Source organism: Salvelinus fontinalis, chromosome 22 (assembly GCF_029448725.1).
Source record: "Salvelinus fontinalis isolate EN_2023a chromosome 22, ASM2944872v1, whole genome shotgun sequence".
NCBI classification, from domain to species: Eukaryota; Metazoa; Chordata; class Actinopteri; order Salmoniformes; family Salmonidae; genus Salvelinus; species Salvelinus fontinalis.
The window spans coordinates 8,469,980-8,483,566 of record NC_074686.1 but is presented as its reverse complement, the minus strand read 5'-3'; the positions used below and the strand labels follow the sequence as shown (position 1 = coordinate 8,483,566).

At 44.1% G+C, this 13,587-nt stretch overlaps 1 protein-coding gene across 1 annotated transcript in view; it reads right to left on the bottom strand.

Annotated features, from left to right (window-relative positions):
- Positions 1–13,587, bottom strand: part of LOC129819695 (voltage-dependent calcium channel gamma-7 subunit-like) — a 37,821-nt gene that overhangs the window by 17,128 nt on the left and 7,106 nt on the right. The window lies entirely within an intron of this gene.

Here is a 13,587-nt window from a genome sequence, read left to right as displayed (position 1 = left end):
ATTCTCTGACAGTCTTTGAGTGTCTGTCATGAGCTTTCTTCTGCTGTAGCTGGTGCTTTGCCACAGTGCTTGACAAGTCTGGTTTCAACAATGTCAGGCGGGTACGTGGTTGGCGTCTCAGAAACAGTTCAGCTGGTGTACATTCCGTTACTGTGTGTGGTGTGTTACGGTAAGTAAACAGGAACCGGGGAATCCTTTGGTGGGTGGGCACAGACTGAACCTCGAGTCTAGTCCAGGCCTTCTTAAAGGTTTGCACGGCTCTCTCCGCTGCTCCGTTTGATGCCGGATGGTAAGGTGGTGACAGGATGTGCCTTACTCCATTGTTCTTGAGAAACGTTTCAAAATCGTTTGACGTGAAAGGAGGGCCATTGTCCGATACGAGCTCCTTGACTTGTCCAAAGGATGCGAACAGGTGTCTGAGAAGATTGATGGTCTTCTCAGCTGTGGTCAGTTGAGTAGGGAACACTTCCATCCACTTGGAATGGACATCGACGACAACAAGGAAATGTTGCTTGTCAATCTCAGCGTAATCCACATGGATGCGTTCCCAAGGTGTCGCAGCCCAGGACCATGGATGAAGAGCTGCAGCAGCAGGCTTGTTGCGAACAGCTTCACAAGGTGAGCAGTGGCCTACATGCTGTTGAATGTCCTGATCCAGTCCAGGCCACCACAGATAACTGCGAGCGAGTGCTTTCATTCGAGTGATCCCTGGATGTCCCTCATGCAGGTCAGATAGCAGTCTCCTCTGGAATTTGTGAGGTACCACCACCCTTGATCCCCACAGAACACATCCTTGATCAGTGGACAACTGGTCTTTCTTGTCGATGAATGGACGAAGGTTATCGTCATTTACGAAGGTTGGCCAACCTCCTAATGTTAAGTCCAAGACTTTGGAAAGCACTGGATCTTTCCTTGTTTCCTCTGCTATGTCTGAAGCAGATATGGGCAGTTCGTCAATGAGAGAGATCTGGAAGACTGCTCTATCATCTTCACTGTCGGAGTCACTATTGCATGGTAGTCTTGATAGTGCATCTGCATTTGCGTGATCACTGGATCGTCTGTACTCAATCTCGTAGTCGTAGGCTAACAATATCAGAGCCCAACGTTGCATTCGAAGTGCAGCAAGGGTTGGTATAGCTGATTTTGGTCCAAGGATGGCCAACAAAGGCTTGTGATCTGTCAGCAGTTGGAACTTCCTTCCGTACAGGTATTTGTGAAACTTCTTCACTCCGAATATTATGCTCAGGGCTTCCTTCTCAATTTGAGCATGATTTTTCTCACTTGGTGACAGAGTCCGTGATGCAAATGCAATAGGGTGTTCTTCACCTGACGATAGAACATGTGAGATGACGGCTCCTACTCCGTATGGAGATGCATCACACGCGAGTCTCAGCTTCATCTCTGTGTTGTAGTGGGCAAGCCACTTGCTCTTTAGCAGACGCTGTTTGCAAGTCTTGAATGCTTCTTTGCATTGTGGGGACCAATTCCACTTTGTATCGGCCTGCAGCAGTTGGTGAAGCGGATGCAACAACGTGGACAAGTTTGCTACAAACTTTACGTAATAGTTCAGGAGCCCCAAAAATGACCTCAGCTCTGAGATATTTGTGGGTGCTGGTGCGTTTACGATTGCTTCCACCTTTCTGTTGGTTGGGTGCAGGCCTTGTGCATCAATCTTGTATCCGAGATACTCCACTGAGTCCTGGAGAAACTCACACTTGCTGCGTTTCATTCTCACTACGTATTTCTCCAGTCTTGACATCACTTTGTCCAGCACTACAAGGTGCTCTCCAATGGTTGGTGCTGACACGAGGATGTCGTCCATGAAGCACACAACGTTGTCTATACCGTCCAAGATCTGATCCATTGTGTGTTGGAATATCGCTGGAGCTGTCGAGATTCCGTAGGCCAAGCGATTGAATCTGAATAGCCCCTTGTGTGTATTGATGGTCAGATACTGTTCTGACTCCGGATCCAGCTTCAGTTGCTGATAAGCAAATGCCAGGTCCAGCTTACTGAAAACCTTCCCACCAGCTAGAGTGGCAAACAGATCTTCAGCGTTTGGTAGTGGATATTCCTCTGGTAGTATGCAGCGATTTACTGTGACCTTGTAGTCACCGCACATTCTGACGGTCTTGTCTTTCTTTGGGACTACAACAATCGGAGCGGCCCAGTCGCTCCTCGCTACTTTCGTGATTATGTTATTCTTCTGTAGGCGGTCCAGTTCCTTCTCTACTGCTTCCTTAAGAGCATAGGGAACTGGACGTGGTTTGTGAAAGATAGGCTTGGTTCCTTCTTGCACTCTGACTTTTGCTGTGAAGTCTTGTATTTCACCGTAGCCATCTTTGAAAAGTTATTTGTGCTTCTCCAGCATGTTAGTGAGTGTAGCCTGACTCACTGGTTTGTCCTTTCTCAGACTGAAGATTTCTCCCCAGTTCAACTTGATCTTTTGTAGCCAGTTTCTGCCTAGCAAGGCTGATTTTTCTCCTTTAACAATGACAAGCGGTAGCGTCCACTCCTTCCCCTCATACCGGACTGGTACCTGGATCTGCCCTAACATAGGAATAGTGTCACCAGTGTATGAAGAAAGGCGGATGGACGCTGGCTGAAGAGGGCACTCTTTCAGTTTTTCTTTGTAGAGGCTCTCTGGAACCAGAGATAAAGACGCTCCGGTGTCCAGCTGCATTTTTACCGTTTTTCCCGCTAACTCCATGTTGAGATAGATTCCATCTTTTTGTTGTTGAGCTGTGTACACTGTGAACAGTTCCAATACTGTTTCAGTTGTAACTTCCTCTTCTTGTGCTGCGTCTGACACTTTGTGCGCTCTTGCTGTGCGTTTTGAGGCTTTACACACTTTCTGTAAATGTCCAACCTTTCCACAATTGTGGCACTTTACATTTTGGAATCGACATTCACTGTGCTGATGATTATCTCCCCCACATCTGTAGCAACTTGGCTTAGACCTTTGAGATGTGGGCTGCTTTGTTCTTGTGTAACCTTGAGGACGGGACTGAGAAAAGTGTGACTTTTGTGAGCCTTTTTCACCACGTGCATCACTGACCTTGTGAATACCTTTCTGACGTTCTGCATATCCCGATAGCTCAATAGTATCCCTGTGGGCAAGCTCGAGTCCAAGTGCGATATCACAGGCTTTCCGAAAGGTCAGGTCCTTCTCTGACAGAAGCCTTCTGTGATATGCTTCACCTGTGAGACCACATACAAACTTGTCTCGAAGAGCATCATCAAGAAATTGTGCAAACTCACATGTACTTGCCAGCCTTTTCAAAGCAAGGATGTAGTCAGCCACGGTTTCCCCTTGACTCTGGTGACGTTGGTAAAATCTGAAACGTTCTGCAATGAGAATTGGCTTAGGCTTGAAATGCCTTGAAAGAGTTTCAGTCAGTTCTGCATAGTTCAACTCCACTGCTTTCATTGGTTCAATGAGACCTTTCAGCAATCCATACTCAGTTGGACCCAAAACACTGAGAAATAAGTCTGCTTTCTTTTCATCTTTGATTTCATTTGCAGCCAGCCAACACTCAAAACGCTCCAAATAGGAATCAAAATCCTCTTTTGTAGCCTCAAACTCTGGTACTCGACCAATGGTTGCCATTTTCAGTTAATTGTTCAGTTTTCTTATTCCTTGTATTCCTTAATTGTCCTCTAATTCTTCATTTCAGAAGTTTCTGCAATTACTTTGTTCACTGCACTCATTTGTAATAATGTACACACCGTGTTACGTTCCTTCTTCCTTTTTTTTTCTTCTTGACAATATTTTTTATCCACTGAGATCGCCTAATTTCAATGGGTTCAATGACAATTTTTATTTTTTTTTACCACCAGAGGGCAGTGTCGCTATTCTGGACTCCAATAGTCTTGCTACTAGGCAGCTCCTGAACACTGTACCTGCTAGCAGTGCTTAGCCTTTTTTTACTGGCAAAGAAAATAAAAAATAACTGACGAATTACATAATTATTTTGAGTTTCATTACTCACGCAACATTCTTCCCTTCAAGCAATGTCCGTTAAAGAAGTTTAATCACCTCGTCGCCACTGTAATATTTGTGTTGTGGAGAAATGACCAGGCAGGAGACGGAAGTACAGTTTGTTTTCGTTTAGTCAAAACCTCTCGTGCTCTACAGTTCCCGGGCACACTAGTGCGCATGTGCATTTCCTATTAGGTGTAGTAACGTAACACTGTCGTAATACATCACTGCTTAGTAACAGCATAGTAACTAATATAAACAGATGTAGATCCCAGATACTACAATTTTGTATAACAATATTTGGAAGTTGATCAACTATTTTGGTAGCCTACATTATAGAGTCTTTTCAGCAGTAGGCTTTTGCTTTCCACCCTGTGTTTTCCCTTGATTGTATTTTAAATATTGCGAAAAGCCTGTTTTGTCTGCATGCTGTTTGTGTCACTGACAGATTTGCTGCACGTTCCCGACTGTAGGCTATTCCTTGTTACTGGGCTACAATCCACAGCTAGACTATTTTTAAAATAAGCTATGTATCCTCTGTGGCTAAATTATAGTCCTTCTCGTGGTGTAGTAGGCTATTCTGAATGATTCCGTTACTCTCCGAACAGACAGCAGTTATTCTATAACTTTGGCAAATATTTTTCAATTCATTAGGGATGCTACAGTTCCTTGATTCTATGATTCTATAAGGAAATAAATGATGATGTCAACGCTGGAGGATGAGAGTTACAGGTTCATGTCTATCAGGGCAGAGAGGGAGAGATCATAGAAAGTGAATCTCATTTTAGTTATGTAAGAGATACAGGCTCGCTTCTCACACAATCACAGCCACGCACTGGTCTCACACATAGGCCTACAGTAGGATACAATGCCTGTGCAGAAAATCAACTTTTTAACATTACGTTTTTTTGGGGGGGCAGGAGAATTAATGAAGAGGCAACTTGAATGAACAATTATTTTTCATGCCACAAGAGTTGCCGGATCCGACCAAATAGCTTCTTGAATAAAACAGTCCAAAACGGAGAGGTGCCAGGATCCGGCTCAAATTAAGCACTAATTGAATTATTTTATAAGCCATAAAACGCCCTCTCCCTATCCACTCGCGATACAACGTGTATCGATTGACTTGCGTTGTTATTGTTCGCGGCTTGTGTCTATTTAATATCGATGGATATTTCACGTTCTCCTGTCAGACGAGTAACAACATGAATTGGTGCATGAGTCAGAAATAATGAAGTGCGACTCGAGTTTTGCCATCAGCTCGAAGACGGTGTCCCATTTTTGGTCAATCAGCAGCACTCAGTGGAGTTCTCTGCTGCTGTTTCTCTCTCTCTCTCTCTCTCTCTTTCTCTCTCTCTCTCTCTCTGAGACTAACCAACAGATGCAGGCACCATCAGTCCAGTAAAGAAACAATTGATATTTTACCAGTGTGATATACCGCACGTTTTGAAATATAATTTTAAAATGGTCTGAGAAGAACAGTGGCAAGGCAATTCAAGAATAGCCTACTGCACAAACCTCATTGTTACATAACTTTTATTTTTTTAATAGGTTAATGTTGCAAATGCTTACGTCAGAAAAGGTTGGTGACCACAGGGCTAGGGCATCACGAAGATATTCCCTACACTGGATTGATGGCAGATTTTAGGAACGGAAAATTTAATATGTTGGGGCTGCCCGTTGTGGGGGCTGCACACTGCGTTAATTCGGCCATTCTGTGGCTCTGGGGGGATTTTCCGAGTGCGGGCTGAACGTGTGTGACGCTTCGCATTGGATCCGATCGTGGATCTGGTGACATTTCTAAGAAGCTCCGGAGACAGGATTTCTTTGGAGGGGTGGATTGTGGATTTTGCTCAATGGGAAAGTTAATTTCTTGATCTTAGAATCAATGTTGTCACAGTTGCTTCTTGTTGAAGCGTATGGGTATTGGCTAGTAAATATCCTAAACCTAGCCAGCTAGACAGATAGCCGCAAGTTAAAACCAGAGAGAGAGAGGGAGGAGAGAATTCACTTTCTGTTTCATCTGCTGCTGGCTTGCTAATGTTCACTCAGATACGTTTTTCCACATGTAATTGATGAAATTAAATGTTTATTCTACAAAGATAGTAATAAATATGTTGTGAATATTGTAGAACAATCCTCTCAGCTGTTTTCCATTAAAAAAAGTGCACACCAGTTTACCATGTACAGTAGGCTACAATCAATATGTTCCTCCACAGCGTGAGTCAGAAATTGTGATCTTGCGTTCGGAGCTTTCCAGCGGTCTTCGTGGTTTTATATGCAGGGAGCATAAATTGTACAATTCTATACTAACAAATACTTTTTCAAGCTGGAACCCATGTATATTAGTTCATATACAGCACCAACTAAATAAATACAGTTGAAGTCGGAAGTTTACATACACCTTAGCCAAATACATTTAAACTCAGTTTTTCACAATTCCTGGCATTTAATCCTTGCAAAAAGCTCTGTTTTAGGTCAGTTAGGATCACTACTTTATTTTAATCCACCAGAAACGACATAACAAATATTCCAACAAATATTATGGTTAAACTCAAATATACTAATTGATAAAATTGGTCTAATCTTTGTAAAGAAAATCATAAATAGGACTGGTGGAGTTATGTCACACACGCAGCTAACAAAAATATATGGAAATGTCTGCTCGTCTCAAAATTACAACCAATTGCAACATTACTGGAAAAATGGAAGAGGCAAGTGGAAGGGGGAGAAAGTAAGGAACTTGTCTCTCGGCCATGCATCAAAGACCAAAATTGGCTTAAGAAATTTTTGATAAATAAAAAAGTATTCCAGTTTCATTTAAGGACCAAAACATTGACAGCTGTGCCTTTGTTTTAGTACTGTCCATACATAGCTTGTTTTTCGTCGCAGATTCAGGAATGGCTGAAGAATTGCAACATTTACCTGGAGTTAACTCTGCAAATAGTACTGCTAGGTGATTTAAAAAGTAATAGTCAATCGGTTAATAATATAATAATACTCTTAGCAAAAATGGTAATCTTTCATTTACAATATGTAGAATCTATGAGAATAGAAAGGTTCAGAAATGTTGTGAAACACTACAGCACAGTTGAAAAAATATATGGAAAATAGGAATCAAAACTGGTTGGTGTTCAAAGATAGACAGGAGGGGTTGATGGTAGCTGAAGGATGGGGTTAAAACAAACAAAAGAAAACTATTGTAAACTACACTGTGTCTGTAAAATGTATATAGTGTGTATAAGCTGGAAGTTGAAGCCTAAGAGTAGTTGTGCATTAGTTTACTCCAGTTAGGGGAGAACTAATCATGGCGCCGACAGAGATGGTCGCCTCACTTCGCGTTCTTAGGAAACTATGCAGTATTTTGTTTTTTTACGTATTATTTCTTACACTGTTACCCCAGGAAATCTTAAGTCTTATTACATACAGCCGGGAAGAACTACGTCAATTTACCAACATTACAACAAGGAATACGACTTTCCTGAAGCGGATCCTCTGTTTGGACCACCACCCAGGGAAATGGATCGGATCCCAGTAGGCGACCCAAAACAACGGCGCCGCAGAAGGGGCAAAGGGAGCGGTCTTCTGGTCAGGCTCTGTAGACTGGCACATCGCTCACCGCTCCCGAGTATACTACTCGCCAATGTCCAGTCTCTTGACAACAAGGTAGACAAAATTCGAGCAAGGGTTGCCTTCCAGAGAGACATCAGAGATTGTAACATTCTCTGTTTCACAGAAACATGGCTCTCTCGGGATACGTTATCAGAGTCGGTACAGCCACCCGGTTTCTTCACGCATCGCGCTGACAGAAACAAACATCTCTCTGGTAAGAAGAAGGACTTAAGATTTCCTGGGGTAACCATGTATGCCTTATGATTAACGAGTTGTGGTGTGATCATAACAACATACAGGAACTCAAGTCCTTTTGTTCACCTGACCTAGAATTCCTTACAATCAAATGCCAACCGCATTATCTACCAAGAAAATTCTCTTCAATTATAATCACAACTGTTAATCCCCCCAAGCAGACACCTCGACGGCCCTGAAAGAACTTCATTGGACTCTATGTAAACTGGAAACCACATATCCTGAGGGTGCATTTATTGTAGCTGGGGATTTTAACAAAGCTAATCTGAAAACAAGGCTCCCTAAATTTTATCAGCATATCGAATGCGCGACCCGGGCTTGCAGCATTCTGGATCATTGCTACTCTAACTTCCGCGACGCATACAAAGCCCACCCTCGCCCTCCTTTCGGCAAATCTGACCACGACTCCATTTTGTTGCTCCCAGCCTATAGACAGAAACTAAAACAGGAAACACCCGTGCTCAGGTCTGTTCAACGCTGGTCCGACCAATCTGATTCCACACTTCAAGATTGCTTCGATCACGTGGACTGGGACATGTTACGGATAGCCTCAGACAACAACATTGATGTAAACGCTGATTCGGTGAGCAAGTTTATTAGCAAGTGCATCGGTGATGTTGTACCCACGGTGACTATTAAAACCTTCCCCAACCAGAAACTGTGGATTGATGGCAGCATTCGCGCAAAACTGAAAGCACAAACCACTGTTTCATGGCAAGGCAACCGGAAACATGACCGAATACAAACAGTGTAGCTATTCCCTCCGCAAGGCAATCAAACAAGCTAAGCGTCAGTAAAGAGACAAAGTAGAGTCGCAATTCAATGGCTCAGACACGAGACATATGTGACAGGGTCTACAGTCAATCACGGATTACAAAAATAAAACCAGCCCTGTCTTTGTTCACTTTGGGGACAATACAGTGCCACTGACACGGCCCGCTACCAAAACCTGTGGGCTCTCCTTCACCACAGCCAACGTGAGTGAAACATTTAAACGTGTTAACCCTCGCAAGGCTGCCGGCCCAGACGGCATCCCTAGCCGCGTCCTCAGAGAATGCGCAGACCAGCTGGCTGGTGTGTTTACGGACATATTCAATCAATCCCTATCCCAGTCTGCTGTTCCCACATGCTTCAAGAGGGCCACCATTGGTCCTCTTCCCAAGAAAGCTAAGGTAACTGAGCTAAATGACTATCGCCCCGTAGCACTCACGTCCGTCATCATGAAGTGCTTTGAGAGACTAGTCAAGGATCATATCACCTCCACCCTACCTGACACCCTAGAACAAACTCCAATTTGCTTATCGCCCCAATAGGTCCACAGACGACGCAATCGCAATCACACTGCACACTGCCCTAACCCATCTGGACAAGAGGAATACCTATGTAAGAATGCTGTTCATCGATTACAGCTAAGCATTTAACACCATAGTACCCTCCAAACTCGTCATTAAGCTCGAGACCCTGGGTCTCGACCCCGCCCTGTGCAACTGGGTCCTGGACTTTCTGATGGGCAGCCCCCAGGTGGTGAGGGTAGGAAACAACATCTCCACCCCGCTGATCCTCAACACTGGGGCTCCACAAGGGTGCGTTCTCATTCCTCTCCTGTACTCCCTCTTCACCCAGGACTGCGTGGCCAAGCACGCCTCCAACTCAATCATCAAGTTTTCAGACGACACTACAGTGGTAGGCTTGATTACCAACAACAACGAGACGTCCTACAGGGAGGAGGTGAGGGCCCTCGGAGTGTGGTGTCAGGAAAATAACCTAAGGAGATGATTGTGGGCTTCAGGAAACAGCAGAGGGAGCACCCCCCTATCCACATCGACGGGACAGTAGTGGAGAAGGTGGAAAGTTTTAAGTTCCTCTGCGTACACATCACAGACCAACTGAAATGGTCCACCCACACAGACAGCGTGGTGAAGAAGGCGCAACAGCGCCTCTTCAACCTCAGGAGGCTGAAGAAATTTGGCTTGTCACCGAAAACCCTCACAAACTTTTACAGATGCACAACCGAGAGCATCCTGTCGTGCTGTATCACCGCCTGGTACGGCAACTGCTCTGCCCACAACTGTAAGGTGCTCCAGAGGGTAGTGAGGTCTGCACAACGCATCACCGGGGGTAAACTACCTGCCCTCCAGGACACCTACACCACCTGATGTCACAGGAAGGCCAACAAGATCATCAAGGACAACAACCACCCGAGCCACTGCCTGTTCAACCCGCTATCATCCAGAAGGCGGAGTCAGTACAGGTGCATCAAAGCTGGGACCGAGAGACTGAAAAACAGCTTCTATCTCAAGGCCATCAGACTGTTAAACAGCCATCACCAACATTGAGTGGCTGCTGCCAACATACTGACTCAAATCTCTAGCCACTTTTCTAATTAAAAATTGGATGTAATAAATGTATCACTAGTCACTTTAAACAATGACACTTTATATAATGTTTACATACCCTACATTACTTATCTCATATGTATATACTCTACTCTATACCATCTACTGCATCTTGCCTATGCTGCATGGCCATTGATCGTCCGTATATTTATATGTACATATTCTTATTCATTCCTTTACACTTGTGTGTATAAAGTAGTTGTGAAATTGTTAGATTACTTGTTAGATATTACTGTACGGTCGGAACGAGAAGCACAAGCATTTCGCTACACTCACATTAACATCTGCTAACCATGTGTATGTGACCAAAAATATTTGATTTGATTTGATTTGACACTAGGGTTATGGGAAAAGAATATAGGAAAATGTATTACGAAAAAGGTATATATATATTTACAAACAATGATGTGGGGGATTGGAAATGATGCAGACAATTAAGCTGATGGAAGCCACAATCCATCTGCAATATATATATATATAATAAGTAAGCAATGTGTTGAATAAAGTGTTGACAGTGCTGAATAAAATCTTAAACATGAACTCACTCATAAAATCAGCAGCTCTTTTGCTGTATTTGTCAGTCTTTCTCTCTAGTGATGTTTTTTAAAGATTTGAGATCTCACACAGTAGAGTTGACCATCGACTTCGCTGTGGGCTCGTGAAAGCTGCAGACCAATGACATTCCGTATTTTCTGCAGACACTGGGATCTGAGCTATCTGATTGACCAGCGGTAGGCCAATCTGTGCACTTCATTTGGTCTCAGTGTCTGCCGGGTTGGTGCAGTTTGTACTTTCAGACGCAATAACATGGTTAAAAATCCATGGCACCTGAATCACGTGCTGCTACCGCAAACAACACAAAACAAATAAAAAATAGGAAAGGAAGGGTATCGTTGGGCTTTTTACAGAAGTGTTTTGGCGATTGACTAAGAAAGCCTTGGAGACCAGGCCCTAGTCCATTTAGAATAAAATTGTACTGGTGTCGCATCAACACGCACAGATCCCTCCGACAAGTCATCCACGCACATAGTTTTGGCACCAGCCATAGGGCTCTACACAGTAACAGTGACCTCTGGCATAGCCAAAACTACTCTTTCCCAAAAGCTTGTACTAAACTTAGCAAAAAATAAACGTTCTCTCACTGTCAACTGCGTTTATTTTCAGCAAACTTAACATGTGTAAATGTTTGTATGAACACAACAAGATTCATCAACTGAGACATAAACTGAACACGTTCCACAGACATGTGACTAACAGAAATGGAACAATGTGTCCCTGAACAAAGGGGGTTCAAAATCAAAAGTAACAGTCAGTATCTGGTGTGGCCACCAGCTGCATTAATAAGTACTGCAGTGCATCTCCTCCTCATGGACTGCGCCAGATTTGCCAGTTCTTGCTGTGAAATGTTACCCTACTCTTCCGCCAAGGCACCTGCAGGTTCCCAGACAATTCTGGGGGGATTGGCCCTAGCCCTCACCCTCCGATCCAACAGGTCCCAGACGTACTCAATGGGATTGAGATCCGGGCTCTTTGCTGGCCATGGCAGAACACTGATATTCCTGTCTTGCAGGAAATCACGCACAGAACGAGCAGTATGGCTGGTGGCATTGTCATGCTGGAGGGTCATGTCAGGATGAGCCTGCAGGAAGGGTACCACATGAGGGAGGAGGATGTCTTCCCTGTAACGCACAACGTTGAGATTGCCTGCAATGACAACAAGCTCTGTCCGATGATTCTGTGACACACCGCCCCAGACCATGACGGACCCTCCACCTCCAAATCGGTCCCGCTCCAGAGTATTCATTCCTTCGACGATAAACGCAAATCCGACCATCAGCCCTGGTAAGACAAAACCGCGACTAGTCAGCGAAGAGCACCTTTTGCCAGTCCTGTCTGGTCCAGCGACGGTGGGTTTGTGCCCATAGGCGACGTTGTTGCCGGTGATGTCTGGTGAGGACCTGCCTTACAACAGGCCTACAAGCCCTCAGTCCAGCCTCTCTCAGCCTATTGCGGACAGTCTGAACACTGATGGAGGGATTGTGCGTTCCCGTTGTAACTCGTTGCCATCCTGTACCTGTCGCGCAGGTGTGATGTTCGGATGTACCGATCCTGTGCAGGTGTTGCTACACGTGGTCTGCCACTGAGAGGACGATCAGCTGTCCGTCCTGTCTCCCTGTAGCGCTGTCTTAGGCGTCTTACAGTACGGACATTGCAATTTATTGCCCTGGCCACATCTGCAGTCCTCATGCCTCCTTGCAGCATGCCTAAGGCACATTCACACAGATGAGTAGGGATCCTGAGCATCTTTCTTTGGTGTTTTTCAGAGTCAGTAGAAAGGCCTCTTTAGTGTCCTAAGTTTTCATAACTGTGACCTTAATTGCCTACCGTCTGTAAGCTGTTAGTGTCTTAACAACCGTTCCACAGGTGCATGTTCATTAATTGTTTATAGGTCATTGAACAAGCATGGGAAACAGTGTTTAACCCCTTTACAATGAAGATCTGTGAAGTTATTTGGATTTTTACTAATTATCTTTGAAAGACAGGGTCCTGAAAAAGGGATGTTTCTTTTTTTGCTGAGTTTATGTATAGTATGATAGCACCAGCAGTTAGCTACCAACAGCTGGCAGACATGTTAACATTTGGTTCGTTTTATCAGTGTTATTTAGATGGAAGTCGTGAGCTAAATGTAGTAGCTCTATAGCTAGATAACGTTAGCAGAGAGGTATAGCAGCTCTTTCACTTACCCGGTTCACTTCCATGCTCACTGAAGCCTGTGATAATGCTCGGGTGATAAAGCACGCTCAAATCCGCCCGCCTCATTCTTACAAATTTTGCCCACTTTTTACAACGTTTTTCAATCCCTGTGTGACCATGATCTGCTTTAGAGAAAACCTCATTACAATACTATAGCAATTGATTTAAGAGTTTTTAATTCGAGTTTTGTTTGGGTGCCCTTAGTTACTATTCTTCGTCTCGGGTCTAACAGCGCCTCTTCGTCTCGGGTCTAACAATATTAACCACACTGCTAACATTATGCTTAACCCTAACCTTAAATTAAGACCAAAAAGCACATTTTTGTTTTTTATACATTTTTACGATATAGCCAATTTTGACTTTGTGGCTTTGGTAACTAGTGACAATCATTGAGGGATGAGCGCCGTGTATGAGTGATGCGATATGACGCAAGACAAAGGGGTAACAATAAAACACGTGCATATGTTTTGTTTGTGTGTGTGTGTGTGTGACAGAACGAAATGTGAAATATAGCCTATGTTTATTCCAGTACCTGCCACAAAGCATTACAGTAAGGTACGTGTAGCTGTGTGTGCCTCTGTACATATG